Genomic DNA, 15,864 nt, shown 5'->3' with positions numbered 1-15,864 from the left:
AGTTTGGTAAAATATAATTTGTTGTTTTTTAAGTTTTAATATTATTTAATGTTTTCTTTTAGAAGTTTTATGGTTTTACAGTTAGGTCTGAATTTTTGTATATATTGTGACGTATAAATCAAGGTTCTTTTACATATGGGTGTTTTGTTGTCCCAGTAACTTTTGTTGAAAAAACTAGCATTTCTCCATTGAATTGCTTTTGCAACTTTTTAAAACATTTGATTCACCCTCTAACATTTCTGGACTGTTCCATTGATTTTTCTTGATGCCTATACTAGACTTGTTTACAGTAGACTTATAGTTAGGTACACAAGCATTTAGGAGAGTTGTGTCCTCTTAATAAATTAATCCATTATGGAAGGACTTATATACCTGGTAACTATTCCTTCTTCTAAAATCTGCTTTGATATTGATATTGCCACTGCAGAATAAGCTGGGGAAGTTAGAGAAGAAATAAGGTGAACCCTCTATCAGGGCTCTGTGATCTTGGTATCAAGTACCTGAAAATTACGAACTGTCAAGTTTTCATTGTTCCATGTGAGCGTAAACCTGGTCTCTGTTACTCCATTTTGGCCAGATGTCCAAACTTTTCTCCTACAGAAATATGTATTATGAGCTATAAAAATAATTTTTTAATTTCCCAGAGGTCTTCTCCAAGGACCCCCTGGAAAGATCTTTCACACTAAGATTTCCCAGTTATGAAAAATTTTAAAGCCTTCATGGAGATAGCCCTTGGTCATTAGTATTTCTAGTCTGTTATCAACCATCACCATATTCTATTAGATCTGACTTTATTCCTCTCAAATAACAAACTTTGTACTCTTTGACCAATATCTTACCAATGTTAACTCTTTACTATCTTTTGTGTTATGTAATTGCTTAAATGAGAGAAAGTAGGGATTTTGGTTGTATCTATCAGCTTTATCTTAGACACCCAGATTGCCAAGAACAAAATTAAGAACGCTTAAGGAGTTACTCAAGCCTTAGAGGCATTTCAGGTCCATAGCCTTATACGTTTTCAGAATAACACGGTCTTTGGTACTGGAGGTTAGAAAACCGAACAGTCGACAGTTCCAGATCCTGCAGAGGCAACCCCACTTACCAATATCCCCCCAGATTCAGCTTCCACATTGCTATTTCCACAAGTTCTTGGGGAGAAAGAACCTAGAGTTCAAATAAGGTCCTGATGATGCTCAGCTTCCAATCTCAGACTCCCAAATCCCTTGACCTCGAAGATCCTACCACTGGAGTAAGCCCTATCAGCTGTGGCTCACAATCGTGGAAAGAAGAAAAGGGCATTTAAAAAGGGCTGTTAGTAAAAAGGAAGGTTGTCATTTTATCCCATTAAGAATTGGTTACTCAAGGTTTTCCTTCCTTTAAACTTTAGATCTGAATGAAAGTCTGCGGCTTTATCTGTAAAGTCAACAAATATTATGGCAATTGTAACTCCTAACACTAGTCAGAAGTCACTGGGGATGGTCTCAAGGCTACTCCAGGCTTTTCTGAGATTGCATATATTTAAATAACTTCTTTAGGCTTCTATCCAGATCTTTGCTGGGTGATCGTGAGCCCTGAAATAGTTATGTGGAAAGAGGATCATGCAAGGGGCTTACAAGCAACAATCTCAGCATCAGCCAGAAATTGCTACGGCAAAATTTCAGGATTCTTTGAACCAGTCTAGAATTCCAGTAAGATGGACAACAGGATCCATGGAAACAAGTGGAACAAAAGCAGATGGCAAACTAAAGTCCATAGGAGTAGCAACCACGATCGGATCAGAGGCCATCTGGGGAAGGCTCTAGATGTGAGAGCATACAGTGTTTGAATCCAAGATAGGAGTCCCGGTGGTTCACCTGCAGGTAACAGCTCTGCCTTTGAACCTGGGAGCTTGTCGCTCCCGTTTCCATAAAGAACTCAAGAAAGTATTGACTTCTGGTCTAAAGCAGGACACCCCCTCTCCACTAGATACATGCAGTATTAAAGAGGTCTATCCTTAAACAAGGTTCACAAAGGGACCTTGTAGACTTGAGCCACAGATGAACTATGGAGATTTTCCAACCCCGGCTTAAATTTTCACTCCCTCCGAGTCCATTTCACCAAGTACATCACAAATCTCTTTCTGGAAGTCTATAGATCAAGTCCGTTATTGTAGCTAACAGAGCCTGGGGCTAAGAACCCACAACGCTTATATGGTGACACAACCTTGAGAAATCCCAGTGACTGGTCGTGAAAGCCACTATGCTGAACCACACTCTGTTCAATCGGTTCAGGAGGAGCTAGAGACATCCACAAAATGACATGCCTTTGCTCTCCTTGAAGGATCTAAGTCCTGTTAAAAAAAAAAAAAAGGCTAGACAGCTAGCAAGACTCCTTTTGTAGCAACTTTATCAAAATAAGTTCAATTCCTGACCAGAAGATACCATCAATGTTGCAAAGACCAGATGATAACGCATGCCATTATCCTTCCTCATCAGCACTTGGATGAGGATAGTCACAGCTTCCTACTGGTTTCAGACTTGCAGGGTAGTTAGCAAGTCAAGGCCAATGGCAAACCACAGTCTTAAGTTGAGAATTAAAGTTCTGTCACTGTAATTTGAAGAGTCTCAGAGCTAGATGAATAGTGAGATGGGGAGCCCAAATGGGTACAAAGAGCATCTATAATGAGCCAACAGGATAGTCTGGGATCAAGGAGAACTTCAATGGCTATTCAGAGGAAGATCTATATTCTAGTTGCATTAACAAACCCATGATTTGGTTGAGAGATTACATGAGTGAGGTTGGGTATTTGTCCAAAAAGAAAAAAAAATGGAGTCTGAACAAGAAACCCTGACTACATTTGAGAACTCACAAAAATGCCACACCCTGTTGGACTCTGACTACCAGGAAAATCAATTTTTTTGGGGGGGGGAAATTGGATCCAGAGCTAATCACAGAATAAATGTGGCTTGTTAAGGTTAGAATGTGGGGGTGCCCGCATAGCTCAGTTGTTTAATCATCTCTTGATTTTGGTTCAGGTCATGATCTCATGGCTGGGAGATCGAGCATGGGGTTCCATGCTGGACATGGAACTTGAGAGGTTTTCTCTTCCCCTGCCCCTCCCCTACTTGCACACTCTAAAGAATAATAAAAGGTTAGAACTTAGGATTTCTAAAAGGTACACATTCTCAGCCTCAGAGTCATTAGAAGATTAAAGTGACCAAGCCAAGTAAGATGCCCAAAACAGGTGGAGACTGGGGGGGGCCTCTGGGTAGCATCCACCCTGAATGGTCACCCTTCAGAGTACAGGGCACTTAGGTGAGCACTTTCACAAACTCCCAGGACTTCTGGGAATGGGCAATGCACATCCAACTTCATGAGTGCATGTGCACCACCGCAGGTGTGGTCCTGGGCACTGGGGCAGCAAGTCCCTCAGTTGCAAAGTTGTGGGCCTATTTGGGTTTCAACAGACACCGGGGATGCATCCCTTTATCCCCAGCTCTGGTTTTTATTCTGGGAATGCCAGTGAACACCCAGGCCCCTGGCGGGGGGGGGCATAATCAAGAACGGAAAGATCAGGTCCCTTCCTTCCCCTGGTGAAGGCCAGGCTCTGGCTGGAGTCCTGCCTTACTCTCCGCTCTCGGTACAGAGGAGGCCCAGCTAGACCAGGAGACTTGAGGCAGACCAACACTTTGCCCTTGAAGTGAAGGGGCAAAGACAAGAAAGCAGGGCTGTGAGAACAGTCTAAATCCAAAGTTTTCCTCTGGAAAGTTGAATTTAAAGTGAATCCATATTTATATTTTGGCTTTTTTTTTTTTAAAAAAAAAAAAAGCAAAGCTTTAAGCTCATAGCTTGTTTCCTAAACTCATGGCAGGTAGGGGTGAGGGTGGGGTATCGGTTCTTGCATATGATCATTTCTGCTTGTGCATTTTCAAACAGGACCATCATCTCATGAACTTAGGGGTGTTTAGGTTTGGCAAAAAGGTGTTTGGGGGCACTCGATTCAATAGCTAGGACTTGGCCTTCAGAGAAGTTGCCATTATTAACAGTGGATCTCAGAGGCTTGTAGCTCCCCCTCTCCCAAGCCCAGGAAAGACTAGGATCATGTAACTCCTTATACCCACAAACTAGGGTTTCAGGAAGTTTCAGAGGCTGTGGAAAACAAAAGTAAAATGAGCAATTGGGCAGTCAAAAATGCAAAAGATCAGGACCAAAAGGATGTTCTAGATGTACTCACAGGTCTGCTAAGGAAACATGCTCAAACCTCCATAATCAAGACCGTGAATGAGGAGTTTTGAATAAATAGGAATTTAACCTGAGATCCCATAAACTTTTCTTTAACACGCATCCCAGAGCTACATCCTTGACATCACTTGGCTCCCCTCAAATAGTCCTAGAAACTTAACGTTAGAGGGATAAGGTTTTGATCTAAGTGAAAAGTAGGGATTTCAGGGTGTTTTCTCCACATCTAATGTTAGACCCCTCCTATACACTTCAGTGCAAGGAATCTTCACAGCCCAGCTTTTGATTCAATGACACGTTGTAGGCAGAGACCAGAATAAGGGAAGTCACCACCTCCCACCTAGGTTTCTCCATCTTACATTGACCACAGTTCTTTGATTAGGTGAGCACACTAGGCCATTGTAGGTACTTCTGGAGCCTGAGGTAGGAGAACAAAGGAGTGCAGATCTCTCAAGAGGCTGCCCTATAACATTAGGAAGTCAGCCTGATATGTCACAGGTCCTCATGCAGAATGTTCTAAGGGACTTAGAAAACCATGTAATGCAGGAAAAATAGGACTTCTTCCTCGAAAAGATTTTCTCTAACAGTACCATGTTATGTGAATTTTCCTCAACATAGGCTACCTGTGCTATTGGACTCCATTTCCAGCCACACCTGGAGTCTGGAGCTCTATTCCTGTACATGCTGGGGGCACCTAAACGTGATCCAGGGATTTAGGGAGGAGAATTGAGATGGCCCATAATGTTGTGTCCTATTCCTAAATGCACAGATTGTGCTAGAATAGAGGCTTTGGTTCCAGGACAGGGATAGGCAATAGGTCTGCCATGGTACATAGTAAGGGAACTTGCCATCAGATTCATGGGAACGAGGTAGCAAGAACTAGGCTCCTCACTCGCCTGCAAACTAGACAGGGAGAAGCAGGAATTTTACCTGCAGGGTAACCAGACCTGGCTGTCATCCAATGAGAGCTATTGCTATACAACATGGGCATGGAACAGGAGGCCGAGGACTTATGGGAGTCTCTGGGGGCATCAGCAGCTGCAGCAACACAGCCTGACAAAGGCAACCAAGGCTCAGATTCCTCCAAGATGAGGGTCTAGGTTACTACCACACAAGTACAGGCTGGCAGTGGGAAAGATAAAGTTAATCATGGTGTCATCTTTAGCAGTAGAGACAATAGCTGGTTGATTTTACTAGCTTTCTGATTTGCACCCTTTTCAAGAATTAAGCACATGCCGCCCCTGCACCTCAAAGCAGAGACTGGTCATTGTGGAACATGGACCGTCCAAGGAGCACACTGTAGTTTTCAGGGGACCTGAGCTGTGGTCCCTTGGCTCACCACCATCAGTGCCTATGGGAACTGACAATCACAGCTGACCTTTTTCCTCAAAGCTGTGAGGAGTGACTCAGTATGCAGGGTAGCTCAGAAACTCAAGAATCTAACCTCTTTGGAGAGCTTTCAGCCAATGGCAATGGAGTAAAGGTTAATGTGCCAGCCTCCAACTTGGAGGGTCAGTCTGAGGTGGATTCTAAATAACATGGAGCTCCAGTTGCCATCAGCTTACGGTCACGTTTTTACTGGTTTTTCTCCATCTTGGCCCCTCTTGTCACCCTTGCTATTGGCCCCCTGGAATCAGATTCCAAATAAACCTGCCCACAATCCTTAATTTTGAGAGAATTAAAAACTTAAAAGGCAGGGAAGGAAGAGAAAAGGTGGCCAAACATTTCCCAGGCATTTCCCCACACGATGGGTAATTTAAAAATGTGGATATGGGTACCATATTCCTAGTACATAAACAGCTGAAAAAAACAGAACCCTGGAGTTACTATAACCCCACATGGGAAAAATATTGGGCCTGTTCCTCACTAACCCTTTTCCTGTCTTCAAAAGCTATCCTTCTCCCAGGGCCAGCAAGAGGTCCAAAGATAAGGACGTGACCAGTGTAGAAGTTGAAAGCAGAGACTCTTGGTCCCCACCACTTTTATGTTGGCTTGAATACACATGAAACTTTCTCTCAAATTCCTTCAATCCCTTGCAAGTCTACGCTAGTGGAGAACATGGAGGATCCAGAAGATGTTAGGACATGTTCAGTGGAGTCTGAAGTCCAACAGCCTTATGAGAGGGAAGGAGATTGACTTGCACACCTGCTACAGTAGGGAGGGACTTGTGCTGAACTGCATCCAATGACTGAGGGGATAGCAGAGAGACCCTGCCATCTTGATCTGTCATAGGACACACTGACAAACACTTCTTACTCCAGAGCTCCGTGCCAAGTTGGCCAAGGCTTGATCAGGTCTTGGCTTAAGCACTGGTTTCACACTTCCCCCTCAACCCAGTCCTGCTTCCTTGCCCTTTTCACAGGTGTTGATCCTAACAAACAATGTCATGGTCCTGCTCCTCACGTATCTTGGCCTATCATGGACTGGCCTTAAATGGCAAGTAGCTCAAGGGCATGAAGAGGGCTCAGGAGTTGGGCTCCTCCTGAGAACAGGTGTTTCTGGACTTACCTCTTGTGGTAAGTGTTTACTTTCCCCTTCAGGTGGTTTCATATCCCTGCAAAAGCAGGGACTGCTCTGCACAGAGATTCAACAGGGTCGGAGGTTGGGGGGTGTCAAAGATCCAGCCAAGGTCCTATTCAACTATCTCTTGGTAGACAGGAAATAAAACATCTAGGTTCTTTTGCCAAGCTGGTGCTTGCTTGCCTCTTGGAACATGTACATAAGCCCAACTAGGCCTTGGGTTTTGAGGAGAGGGCACTCCCTTGATCTGACATAGGAACAGGCATGAAAAGACTCTTTGGAGGTATCACCTCCTTTAGCTATCTAGATGACATTTGATATTTTTATTCTTTAAGATGTTTTGGGTATAATTCAAATTTCATAGAATTTTTAACCTCACCTGAAGGAGTCACTCTAGCACATGTTCATCTTCTCTGCCATGATGGTACTCCTGAACGGTAATAATGAAACTAGAGTATTGTGAATTCAAATCTATTCTAGAATACCAGAGACTAGAGCATATCATGCCATGTGGCTTCAACACAAACCCCAAAGACATCACCTTTCCAAATCCACTTCATAGAATAGCACCAGGAAATAAGAACCAAGTGACCCAAGGAAGGCTTCCTACTAATGGTTGAAAAGGTTATAGCATTCAAGTTTTTGTAAAAACCTGTAGGACAACTGTCTTTGGTTTGTCTAAACCCCCTAATAAGATGGTGTGCAGGTGCATAAAATCACATGCTCACATCTTTCACACAAATCCCTCAGTGTGAAACAGGAGTCCCTATTCAGAAAGTGAGAGGGCCTCCAACTCTAGGATATGCCAGCCAAGATGCTCTCTCAAAGGTCATGCACTGACCCTAATTCTTCATGTTCTGGATAAATTCGAGAGTGGATACCAGCAAGAATTCAGGTCCTTGAAAGTCTAGCCACACCTCTCTGTAAATTTCTCCTTCTGCCTGGTTTTGAACTTGTAGTGATGGGGCCACTATTTAAAGATTAATAAGAAATGGTGAAAGGTTTTTGGTGAAACAGGTTTCTCTGGACTCAGCTGACACTCACGTTCTACTCCTTTCCAACACACACACACTCAGTCCAACTGAGTTACTAAGGGTATCATCTATTTAGTCTTGCCTGGTTGGTCTGTCAAGTTGGGGCTCCTTCAGCACTGTGAGAAGTTCTCACCAATAACTGAAGGTTGGGTCTACTGTTGCTTACAGCATGACCATGAGGTATTTGTTCCTGGATGGCTGAGCAGTTATCAGAAAAGTCTTCCCAAGCCTCACCAGTGTCCATGTTTTGGCTCTTATCTGATCCAGCAAAAAAATCTCAGAATCCCCAATTTAAAAAATTTTATTTGGTTTTTGTTTCTGTAGCTTCTGACAAGAGTAGAACAGATCTACAACTGTCAGAGAACACCGGATTTCAATGTAAAAGCTTCCCTTGTGATCTTAAAGATTTCCATAAACAAAGGCAATCATCCCATTGAGTACAAGGAATAGTGCCTTGGAGACCACCAACCTCAGATGCAAATTGATTCCCACACATGTATTAGGTGACATTTGTATTGGTTCTGAACCCTAAGTTCCCGATATGGAAAATAAGTTTTTTCCATGCCAGGCATCTAATAGCTAAAAAGCATAGAAGCCATCTGAAAAACTTCTGGTATCTAATATATATATTGAATGAAATAATTTTCTTCTGAGATTTTACTTAATTATTGGAAGTGAGAACATGGATCATGGTCTAGCTCCAGTTACTGCATAAGCAATATCATGTCTACTTCTTTAAAACTGCTTTAATATTATGGAGACCAGATAACTCAGTCCATATCACCATTGCCAAAAGTGATGTTCCCCACCTTGGGAAGCAGCAGTACCAGCTTGGAGCCCAAAGTAGTTTGGCCAGTTCAGAGGTATGTGGCCTTGTCGAATTTCTACCTCACTTGGTAAATACATGGGGTCTGATTGGTTCTGCCTATTAATACACCACTGAATTTCCTCAAGTGCCAGAAAGTCATCCAGAGAAAGGTATTTACCCTACCTCAAGAAACCTTGTAGATTTTAGACCCCAGCTGTTTGACAACCCCTCTTCTTAGAGATGGCATAAGTGCCTAGAATATGGTCTTGAGATAAAACCACAAGGGGTCTCATCTGGAGACCTGGGCTAATGGGTAACATTGACTCCCACAAATCAGAGATTCCAATAGCAGACAATTCCCTGGTCCTCAGTAGCTTCCAAAGGAACCGCCTACAATATCCTGATGAGGACTGGTTCAAAGCCCCCACACAAACCAACAGACTCCCATCTACTTGGCCAGGAACTTCCTTATAGGTACTGTTGAACTTCCTTATAGACACTGTCTTCATGGTTCAATAGCTTCTAGGGTTAGAATTGAGTGGCTGGTGGGTTTGATTTAGCATTAAACCTTTAGACATGGAAAAGCATAAAAGGCAAAAATTTAAAGACCATGGCACATGACAAATTGAGTTACTCCAGAATGGATCTTATATCCCAAGTCTGGCCACCAGTTACTGGTTACTGTGTCTCCAAACAGGTCACACTGTAGATCTCTGGGAAGTTTCTAGTATGGATAGAAATATATAGAGTTTCCACTTGATCATTCCAAACACTTCTCTCTCCCAAAGCTATTCCTCCATCTCAGTAAGGATAGGCAAGAAACAGTCACATAGAGAGCCTTAATGGTGAGCAGTCCAGGGGCACCTGGGTGGCTCTGTCAGTTAAATGTCTGACTTTCGATTCTGGCTTAGGTCATGATCTCATGGCTGTGAGATCGAGCCCTGCATTGGGTTCCTCACTGAACATGGAGCCTGTTTAAGATTCTCCCTGTGCCCCTTCTCTGCTTGCATTTGTGCTCTTTCACAAAAAAAGATGAGGAGTTTGGTAATGCCCCTGGAGGGGCTTAGAACAGTAACAAAGCCTCTTTCATAGCCATGCTATCATGACCCACTTATAGTCTTCTGGAATTGAGGTAAACCCTTCAGTCCAAAGGCCTTTAAGATGTAATATTTTATTTTCTTGAAAGCAACAAGACCCTACAGCAGTGGTCTCAGTGAAATCTGATCCTTCTGAGTCTTTAACTCAAATATTTAGATCAAGGTGGTATAGGTTAGGTTATTAAGGCCCCGCTGGAAACATAGCTGGGACCACTTCAAACTGGTTTATCAAGTAAATAGACCAATCCAGCATCAAAGGAGATAGATTGCTCCAGAAGAGGTTACATACACATAATCCCTCACCCTCAGACTAAGGGCAGTATATTGTGCTCTATGTGTTCAGAAACCAGGTTTACTGGGAAGACTAGAATATGGAGGGGAGGAAAGAACCAGATATAGCCAGCCATCAGGACACTCAGGTGAGCCTGGGATAAGATTCACAGTTGTCATTGCAGGCTTAGCCTCCCATGACTGAAGAGCTCTTATCCTATCCCTAAGTCCTTGGTACTGCAGACATAGGACAATCAACACCTTTACCATCTCTGGGTTCTGACTGAAGCTATTCCTTGCCCCACCAATAGTGACTCTTGCTCCATGACCTGGGTTAGAGAGGAGATAGAAAGAAAAATAGGAAATAGATCTATATCTCTATATATATGCTTTTCTGAAAGAGACAGGAGAAGATTTTGAACAGGAACGTGTTAAATGACAGTGTGAACATGCAGTAAGAAGTACAGAATGTGAGACTGTAGAGCAATCAGCCAACTTTTTCAGATGTAGATGGTAATCCAGTGCTAGAAAGGGTTATGGAGCCATGAGACAACATGGAGAAAACTTCTGTCGCTAAAAATGACCCATTTGAAAATGGTACATGCTAGGATTCCAAACAGGACACTCTGGAAAAGAAACTTATGGAGGCAGTAAGATGATCAGTGGGTGCCAGGTGGTGGGCCAGGGGTAGGGGAGTTGGGAGTGGAGATGAACAGGCAGAGCACAGGATTTTTAGGGCAGTGAACTTACTACGCTACATGATACTATAATGATAAATACATGTTGTACACTTTAGGGGTTTAGACAAGTGCTTGACATCAAGGGTGAACCCTAATGGGAAATATGGACTTTGATCTAATTGAATTACATTGACAAATCATGATCACCCAAATATATGACTCTGGTGAAGGATATTGATAATAGGGAGGCAATGTATGTATGGGGGGTCAGGTAGTATATGGGAACAGCGTGCCTTCCCTTTAATTTTGTGATAAACCTAAAACTGTTCTTTAAAAGTCTATTTAAAAAATGGGGAGAAAAGGGAGCCTATAGCCTCTAAAAGACACTTAAGACATAGCTACCAACTATAATGTGCTGACCTTTTTTTCAGTCCTGATTAATCTGTCAGAACATGTATGATCCTTAGAATTTAGAAGTTTAAAACTGATGGGTTATTTAATAATGAGATAGTGGCTAGATTTCTTTTGTATGATAGAGGTCTGGTAATGGTTTACCAGACCATCTTTTTAAGGAGACGTATACATATTATTCTGGATTAAGTCAACTGACATCTCAAGTTGACATGAAAGGACTCAGGAGATGGCAAATAGGTTAGGGTATATATGAAACAAGGTTCTCCATGAGCAGTAACTATTAGATGTGGGCACATGAGAGCTATCATTCTACCTAGTTTTGGTACATCTAAAGTTTTCTATAAGTGTTTAAAGACAAAAAAAAAAAAAAAAAAACCCCACCTTTCCAGAAAACCCAGAAAGCCAGAGCATTTGTAGCACACAGGTTCATGGATTCTGGGAAAGTAGGTTTCCAGAGACTATCTTATTGCGACTCAAGACCTTTTCCTTGAACTTAGCAGAATTTGAGAATTAGATTCTACCTTAAATTTCACATTGGACAGATCTGAACGCTTCTGTTGTTGTGCTTTCCTTTTTGATAATAAAGCTCTTGCACATGGTAGTGGGTCTGCATTTATATCAAGGAAATTTAGACAAGCCAAGGACAATCACTTTATGAGCCTTCAAGGTCAGACCCATCTGACACCCGTCACCCAATGGCAATGAGGCTTGCCTTGTGCAACGAGAGGAAATCTGCAACTCGGGGCAGATGGTGACGACACCAGCAAAGGGCTTGCCCAACATGGCCAAGGGGCTCACACCAAGTCTACACTCTAGGTAGATTCCAGAGTCAAGGTGAGGAAGAATCTGCCAAGAACAGCGTTGCACACAGTGACGGCAAAGGAAACAGACTGAAGCCCTGCATTCTCTCCAAGACAGACTTCCACACTCATGCCTCAGTTGTCAGAATCATTCCTCATCCAAGAGCTAGCTTCAGGATTCTTCAGAGAGAAGGACATGAACGGGAACTTTGAGGAACTGGGCAGGTTAGCCAGCAGCGGTTCTTAATTCCCTCTGTGCTCAGGAGGTCTCAAGATCAGTTACCAACGTTTGCTCCTCAGGAAGATACCAGCTCTGTCCTTTCAAGCAACAAATAGCCTTGTTATCAGATGCCAAGTACAGCTTCTGCCATCTCTGCGTGTAAGGTCGGGTTTTTTCTCTAGCAAGATGGCCTAGTATTAACAAAAGCAAGGGGGATGAAGAGGATTAAGGTAGCAAAACCAGGGTGTTTTAGCAGGTTTTTTTTTTTTCAGATTTGTTAGCTTTGGACCAAGTCTCATGATTCCCACTAACAGAGGGGGACTTTGTTTGGCATTAAACGCTATTCCTTGACTCTTAAAGGAGTTCCCCAGAGAGCCAGTTGAGCTGGAGAAAGAGGGAGATACTAGTAAGCAGGAAATGGCAATGGCTAAAATAAATCTTTTCCAAGAAAAGGCCTAGTTTACAAAATACATTATCCCAGCCTTGAACATGCCGATTTCTCTTTAAATTTTAATGTTTGAGAAAGAGTGTGAGCAGGGGAGGGGCAGACAGGGAGGGAGACACAGAATCCGAAAGCAGGTTCCAGGCTCTAAGCTGTCAGCACAGAGCTTGACATGGGGCTCAAACTCATGAACTGTGGGATCATGACCTGAGCCAAAGTTGGATGCTTAACCAACTGAGCCACCCAGGCACCCACACAGGTTTCTCTTTGTAAGGATTCTCTCCCTGTGGCCAGAGATGGACCTCAAGGTTTGTCACAACCTTTAGTACCCATCCCCTAGAGCTCTGGCTCCAAACACTGATAATGCTACAAAGCTACTTGTGATCTTAGATTGGACTATCCCCTCTCAGAGGAGGCAGTCAGAATTCTGTGAGTCAGGAAACTCCACAGGTGAGGACTGTGGACATCCCTGGTCTTCCCACTCATCTAGGTGAGCACTTGCCTTCTACATCGAATTCCTAGTGGTTCCACAGACAGCCTATTCAACTCACTTCCAAATAATTGAAAGAATCTCATTGTAAACTGTTGGGGCCCAGTAGGCAAAAATAACCCTCAAACAATATTTGGCCTCCTAGGCCGCACATGTGGCTTCTATTCATCCTGTCTGATTTCTTCAATGCTTTGTAAAGAGAAATATACTTTTAGACTTTGAATCAACTTGGTCTGGTCAGTGGCGCCAGCCCTCCCCTTACTTTTCTTTCTAGCTCTTTGCTATTGGGAGTAAACTGCAAACCCCTGCCAAAAGATTCGCCTATTAAAGGATGAGCATCTTGCCCATGCATAACTGATGAGGGGTCTTAAGAAATGTAAATATCCTCCATCTTCAGGCTCATCTTCTGCTTGGAGCCAGACTATTAGGGAATCCCTCTCTTGCAATGACTTGATAATTCCTGATATTTACACCTGTCCTGTTAAACATGACCCTTTTCGGAGCATGTCTTCACTTCAAAAACCTTGAACTATGTAACCATTAAAGAAATGATGTAATCACCCATGGTATGAAAGACCCTGGCTATCTAAGTAAAACGTGGCTTTACCAACCACCATCCACGTTGTCTGTCTCGTCTGTCTTGCTCGTCTTGTCCGTCTTCTTTTCTAGAGATATTGCGCCGACACCAACCCCCTACTTGGAACTTTTCGACTGGGGTGTGTGGGCTGGTCCCCCGCAGTAAACATCACTCAAAAGCAACTGTTGTCTTCAAGGCTGAGCAGGGAAGATAATGACAGTGACAATCTAAAATCCAGGGAGAGCAGATCTGTACCAGTCACTCAAGGACCAGAATTCTGGAGCTATGTTCAGTTTTCTCAGGTTTTCCCTAATGAGCAGCCTCCCTAGTCTCTTCAGAGAGGTAGCCAAAGCAGCAGAAAGTAGACCCAGAAAGAACCGTCAGACCCATCTGATAGAACTTGGTCTATAAACTTCTCTTAACACTAGTGACAGAATCAGAACAGATCTGCTTTTAACCCCGGTGTTGATAGCTTAACTAGATCAAAAGATCTTTAAGACCAAAAGATGGGTAATGCAGGTATATTAGTGGGGTTTAGCTATGGCTCCAAATACTTGAGCCTAAGGCAGTCAAGGATACCAGGTTTAAGCTGGGTGGCTAAGACGCAAGAAAGTCACATTTCAGCAAGTCCTCATCTTAGAGAATCATTGTATACCTTAATGGAGAAATCCCTGGTCCTTACAGAGAAATAGCTGGTGTCTCCGAGTTACATCTTGCCCAAATTTGGGTCTATCCATACTAGCACCTGATCCCAAATTAACATCATGGCTGTGGTTGAGTATGGAAGGCAATGTCCCTGTCTTACCTAGATCTTGCTACAAAAATGTTTACATTCCTGCTGAAGTATACTGTGACCATCAGTGTTTCAGTGTCCAGACTCTTAAAGTGGACACATATCACCATTCTCTGTGGTCACCTCTCCTGTTGGGTCAACACTTGAGTTTAGGATTGAAAACTAAACCCTAATTCAGGTTGGCAAAACTTTGGGAAATTCAGGCAGGTCAAATCCCCACTTCATGCAAAAGGACAGCAGAAAAAATTCATCATTTGACTAGATGTCTTTATATTGGTATGATCCTCCTGAACACATTTAATGGATGAGGTCTTTCAACTAGGAAAGAAGTTTACCACAGCAAATACTGGCAGAAGAGGGCATCCAGATTCATTATTGGCCAATGGTGCCCAAGCGTTCCTGGAAAGTGACAGCATTGTTTCTCTATTTCCCTACATTCTTGATGGTTTTTAAGTTGGTCAATGAACATTTATGATCTCACCAGGTCAATGTTGCTACCACTACCAGTCCTGAACAATATGTGGTTTGTTAAAATGGGACAGGTCCTTTGATAGCAGATTTACCTACTATTAATGTTTTTAATTCTGGGAATTTCCCACTAAACAGAATGAAAGTGCTTAAAGATAAAGAATCTAGATTAGTTGTCTTGCATATTATCCCCCATGATATAATTTAGGAAATATTTGGTTTTGGTCCTTGTCTTGACATGTAGGAAATAACTAGGTTTTTACAAGCTATTTAAGAGTCATAGGGACATGTCCAACTGTTTTTCCTGAAATAGTTCTAAGGTCAGAAAGAGGAAATGGTGTATTTTGTTATTCATAACAAGCTCCTTTTAACCAGACTTGAGTTTGCTTACAAGGTGACTTTTGAGACATCCTAAGGGGTTTAAGAGGGGCTAGTTGCTATGGGAACCAACCCTGTGACTATAAGGTTGGAATTTCCAGCCATCCCCTCCACCTCCCTCCACCTTCAGGGGGAAAATGCTGGAGATTATGTAATTGGCTATTAACAATCAAGTCAACCATGCTTAAATAATGAAGCTTCCAGAAGACCCCCCCTACACACAATGAGTTCAAGGACTTGTGTTGGTGAACATTGGGGGGGGGGTACTAGGAAAAAGGTGCTCCTGGAACAGGCATGGGTGCTCAATGTCCCTTTCCCCATGTCTTGTCCTATGCATTTCTTCCATCTGGATCCTCCCCTGTTACAGCCTTTTAGAACAAGCTAGTCCTCTAATAAAAGGTCTTCCTGAGTTCTAGGAGCTGCTCGAGCAAATTAGTCAAACCCATAATCCATGGGATCTGATACTTATCTCCAAGTAGATGGTGTCAGAATGGAGTTCAACAGCAGGAGACCATTGGTGTCACAGAATTGCTTGACGAGTGGAAACCCCACACATCTGGTGTCAGAAGTGAAGCAGTATGATTGTATAGAGATGAACAGTTTCCTTTCTTCTCCACATTTTGGATCATTCTCATTAAAAACTTGGCCAAGATAT

The sequence above is a fragment of the Suricata suricatta genome, chromosome 14 (genome assembly GCF_006229205.1).
Source record: "Suricata suricatta isolate VVHF042 chromosome 14, meerkat_22Aug2017_6uvM2_HiC, whole genome shotgun sequence".
Taxonomy (NCBI): Eukaryota; Metazoa; Chordata; class Mammalia; order Carnivora; family Herpestidae; genus Suricata; species Suricata suricatta.
This window is presented reverse-complemented; position numbering follows the sequence as displayed.